The sequence below is a fragment of the Pteropus alecto genome, unplaced genomic scaffold (assembly GCF_000325575.1).
Source record: "Pteropus alecto unplaced genomic scaffold, ASM32557v1 scaffold432, whole genome shotgun sequence".
NCBI classification, from domain to species: Eukaryota; Metazoa; Chordata; class Mammalia; order Chiroptera; family Pteropodidae; genus Pteropus; species Pteropus alecto.
Window position 1 is genome coordinate 241,433 of NW_006432235.1, and position 4,969 is coordinate 246,401.

Here is a 4,969-nt window from a genome sequence, read left to right on the forward strand (position 1 = left end):
GGGGCGGAAGCGGGGGCGGGCGGCCGGGCGAGGGCCGCATCTCTCGGCCTTATAAGGACTTCGAGTCAGCCCAGCCATCTGGAATGTGGCAGGGACCGGGAGGCGGCGCCCAGACCTCCGCCCCGCGCTGGCCTCAAAAACTGGCCTGCCCTGCTCAGTCGGTCACACGGGGGAGTGAGGTGGGACTGAGTGGAAGGAGCAGGGAGCTTGGATTCCAGGTTTTAGGAGGTAAGGCCTGGAACCCAAATTTCTGTGTCGTTCAACATGAATTTCGGGTCCCTATGAGGACGGGCTGGGTGCCTGGTTCCCCCAAGAAGGTCTCAAAGAGAGGAGTTACGGAGAACCCGGGCCCCTGGGTTGGCCTCGTGGAGACCCCTGCCCACCTTGAGGCCTAACACTGCTCTGCGTTGGAATCCAGAACAAAGATGAGTTGCCACACCTCCCACCATCTCCTGGAGGGCAGATCTCTGGGGCCACCTGGAAGGTGCCTCCCCAACCCCGCCTCTCCCAGACCCGTTAGAAGAAAGGCGGGACCGCCCAGGAGGAAGAGGATGGGCCAGGACTTCTGAAGTGTCGCGTGGAAGACGGGTTAGCGCAGGGGCCACCCTCAGGGTCGCCTGAGCCAGAGCTCAGGAATGCGCGGTGGGACACTCGAGGAGGAAGAGGAACACCCCTTGGGCTTCTCCGCACAACTCAGGGTTCCCCCGCCTGCACCCCTTCCTTCTCTTCACCTCCACGCGGAGCACCACATCCACCCTTCTACAGACTCAGGATTGCACCCCAGAACCCTGGCCTGTGTTCTAGATACCCAGGGACGCTGGCCTCAGCCTTATTCTCTCTCGGCCGGCTCCCCACCTCCGCCCGCGCTTCCGCAGCGCGGGTGCTCGATCTCAGCCCCCGGCCTTCACAGCCCAAATTCGGATTCTGTCCCCAGGATGGGAGGTCAGTACTTCTGAAGCACAGCCACTCTCCCAAACTCGGGACTCTCAACTCTAAGGACCTACCCTCCTGGGGATCTCCTCTTACCAGATTCCAGCCCCCTTCAACCCAGGATCCTTGGACACCCCATCCGTCTGCGTCCTCGGACGCAGCAGTCCAGGCCCCCAACCTCCCCACCGCTCAGACCCAGGTGTCCGACCCCCAGCCTCCCGCTAGACCCAGGTGTCACGATCCCCAGCCCCCTCAATACCCCGCCTCAGACCCGGGTGTCCCGGGCCTCAGCCCGCTCCTCCATCAGACCTAGCAGTCCAGAGCCCCGGGCCCCCTCCTCCGTCAGAGGTAGGACGTGTAAGAGAGTCCAGGGCTCCAGCCCCTCTTCTCCAGAACCCGAGTCGTGGCCCAGCCCCAGGCTTTCTAGGGACTCAGACAGTCTGAATCCCAGCCCATTCCTCCTTCCCAAGAATCCTGACACCCGCGGGAGTCACCGCAGCCTCACCTCACGGGCCTGTGGCGGTTGCAGCTGAAGCAGAGGCGACAGCTGAGGACTGGAAGGGTCTGCTAACTGGGTGGGGATAGCAAACTGGGGAGGAAGCGCGGGCGGGGCCGGGGGCGGGGCGGGAGCGCTGAGCTCCAGCGGAGACCAGGACTCCCTGGGGCCAGGGCTATCCTAGCCCGGCCCTGGGCGGAGCCAACACAAAGACCTCGCCCCTCCGGATGATAAATGCACCTCGGCTCTCCAGCTCCGCCGGAGGTGGGGAGGGGAAGGCTGAGGTCATCGTCGCCATGGTGACAAAACAGGAAGACACAACAGCTGGCAGAGTGGGGGCTCCTGGGGGCTGCCCTCTTGGACTCTGCCCCAGTGGTGTCTCCAAGGGAGGCTCTAGAAGGCCGTTGCCACGGCAACCCTCTTGTTTAGCATTTGTTTAAGACTGAGACCCTCAGCCCACATCCCACCTCGCTCACTTCTTCCTCCTCCCTCCCTGCTTCCTCCCTCTCCGTCTGCTCCAACCCCGCCTTTCACAATGGATGAAAACTTGGACATCTGGGTCGCAGCGGGTTGGGTGGAAACCGAGCCTCACTGTAATGGGGTCTGTGGGCTAGGATCTCTGTCTCCTTGCGCCCACGAAAAAGGAAAGAGGTACCGATTTCTAGGCTTCTGGAGACTTCTGACTTGAGGTCCCCGACTCCTGGGTCCCCCAAAGGCCAGCGGTTGGATTCCTGTACTTAAGGATCTGAGGGAGGAGCAAAATGGGTCCTCTGATCATCATTTACATTGGGACTCACGGTGCAAGGACTGGTAGGCCGGAGTTCTCGGTCCCAGATGCCAGTTGGTGGGGTGGGAGAAATTCCTGGGATTTAGGGCTGTAAGAGTTGGGGGCACAGACTCCTGGGTTCCACATAACGCCCAGGCTGGGGACCCAGATTCTTGTCTCAAACGAGCAAACAGCTCAGACCCCTGGGTGTTCGGAAAAGATGTGGTTGCAAGCGGAGCCTCTTGGGTCTGGAAGGGAGAGAGATTTCTGGCTTGCATTCCCGGCTCCTGAAAGAGGAAGGGGCTCAGAAGCTTAATGAGGACGGGGCTGGGGGCGCCAGATTCCCGGTTCCCGCAGGAGGGGAGAGGCCCCAGGGGCCGATGTGCTTGGTCCCAGAGCAGAGAGGGGCTGCGGGGTCCTTTTCTAGGGGCAGCCCTGGGGCCCTGGCACCGATTGAGAGCCGAGAAACCTGAGAGAGCTGAAGGTCTCGCTGCCGGATCCGGCAGGACGGGGACCCGGCCGCCTGGATCCCTCCCTTCGGTGGTACATACTCACCAGCTCTGCAGTCGTCCTTGGCGTGGCCTGGCTTGCGGCTGCCGCGGGGCGGGGCCTGGTAGCGGCTGAGGATGCTCGGCGACGCTGCGCTAACCGGGAGCTGACCTCGCTGCTGCCGCTGGGTGCCTTCCAGGCAGTCGACGGAGGAAGCTTTGAGGCGGAGCACAGGGGTGGAAACTGCACGAGTGGCGAAGGGAGGGGTCCGAAAGGGTCTCGGAGCTCTGTATACCCGGCTGCGTGGCCTACGGGGGTGAGAGGGGCTCGCGGGGACCTGGACGCTATGAGCTCTGCCGAAGTGGGGGGTAGCAGAGGAGTGGGAGGGATGTGGAGCCTGTATTACCAGTTTTGTGCTCCTGCAAAGGAGATAGGCACAGACCTTGCCCATAATTCTGTGCCCTGCGTAGTGAGGGGGTCTCCATGAACCCCGGATCAGGACAGATAGGAGCCAGGACGTGGCATTAGTTACAGGTTCTCCAGGGACGTCCCCAGGTTCTATTCACACAGCTCCTTGGCCCCCAGCATAGCAGTATCTCTCCCCCCGCCCTTCCTGCCCAAATCAGTCACCCTCTTTGCCTGACCTGGTAGTGGCACTCCTGGGATACCCCAAATAGTCCATGGGTGGCTTCCACTCATACAACTTCCTATCTTGTGTTTGCTGGTGGAAGCTTCCCCGCTTGAGGCACTAAAATTTCACAACTGCAGAGTTGAGGACAGAGGCCCAGAAAGCAAACATGTAAAGAGTTAAGTCATGGGGTGTGACCTTGAGAAGTCATACCTCAGGGTTCGCAGGTCTGTGTAATCTGGCAGCATGCATGTGCCACCAGTTCAGAGTATTTACCCATCCTGGAGGACAACATCCCATCCCAAACAGTGTTGAGTGCAGCCTGGCACGGTAACCCAGTCTCAGACAAGATGTGCCTCTATTCTGTGAGACTATCTGCTTTGGGGTGATGGGGTACATGAACCCACCCAGTGACTTCCTAACAAACTGAGTTCCTCGATCAGAAGCAATATTGTGTGGGTTAACGTGACGGTGAATAGGGCCATTGAGTACAGACACAGATGCTACTGTTGGCAGGAGTGTGAAAGGCTAGAAAAGCAAATAATAGCCCAGAGGTAGTAATCATTCCAGGGAGAAAAACTCACTGCCCAGTCCATGATGACATGGGTCCCATGTAATCCTCCGGTGACCGCGTATTTGGCCTATTCACCCTATGAAGAAATCACCCCACAAGTGGGGCTCGGCACCTCTTGCTGCTGCCAGCAACGTGGACCTTCATCAGTGACATGGCTGGCTAAGCCTGGCTGAATGATTTTGTTCACAAGCCCATCAAGCAAGCAGTGGGGCATTTGAGGAAATATGCTGACTGATAGCCTCAGAGCGGTCATCTGATCTACCAGATGACTTAATAGCATTCTCTGTAATGGACGTTTTGGGGAAAAAACTCATCTGGGATACAAATGAATGGTTTTTTACAAACAACAACAAACGAAACCCCACACCAAATATGTGTGGGGTTTCGTTTGTTGTTGTTTGTTTGTTATGCCACAACCAATTCTCCTACTCTCCAGACACCAAGTGAGTGTCCAGGGATTCAATTTAATTCTGAATCTGGTTACACTAATGACCAGGACTTAGCACTAGACCCCACAAGCTAAGGGCTCAGTCCCATGAAACCACCCGCACTTCAGACACCAATTGTTAGGCCCAGTCCTCCCATGCTTCTGACCGTGACCCCCCTCTTGGGTTCAATAACTTGCTAGAATGGCTCACAGAAGCTGGAAGTCACTTTTCTTGGTATTACTGATTTATTATAAAGGATACAACTCAGGAACGGTCATACAGAAGAGATGCACAGGGCAAGGAGTTGGGGAGTGGGGGGTTTGCAGCCCCCCTTCTGGAAACTTCATGCATTTACCAACCTTCAAACTCTCTGAACCCCATCATTTGGGGTTTCTGTGGCGTTTCAATTACATAGGCATGATTGATTAAAATCATTGGCCACCAGTGATTCAGCTCAATCTCAGGAGGTCGGAGGTGGGGCTGAAAGTTCTAACCCTACAATTACAGATGGTTCCTCAGGCAACCAGCCTTCTCCCATCCCCAACCTTATCCAGAAGCTACCTAGAGGCCCACAAGAGTCATCTCATTAGCATAATCTCAGATGAGGTTGAAAGAGGCTTATAACTAGACACCCCCTAGTCCTCAGTAAATGACAAGT

At 57.4% G+C, this 4,969-nt stretch overlaps 1 protein-coding gene across 1 annotated transcript in view; it reads right to left on the reverse strand.

Moving 5' to 3' along the window:
- The window catches only part of MYADM (myeloid associated differentiation marker), a 6,967-nt gene extending 5,429 nt beyond the window's left edge, over positions 1–1,538 (reverse strand). Inside the window, exon 1 of the mRNA XM_006907155.3 lies at positions 1,436–1,538. The gene's annotated coding sequence lies outside the window, so the exon portion shown is untranslated. The remainder of the gene's footprint in view (positions 1–1,435) is intronic.
- Positions 1,539–4,969: the final 3,431 nt, after the last annotated feature.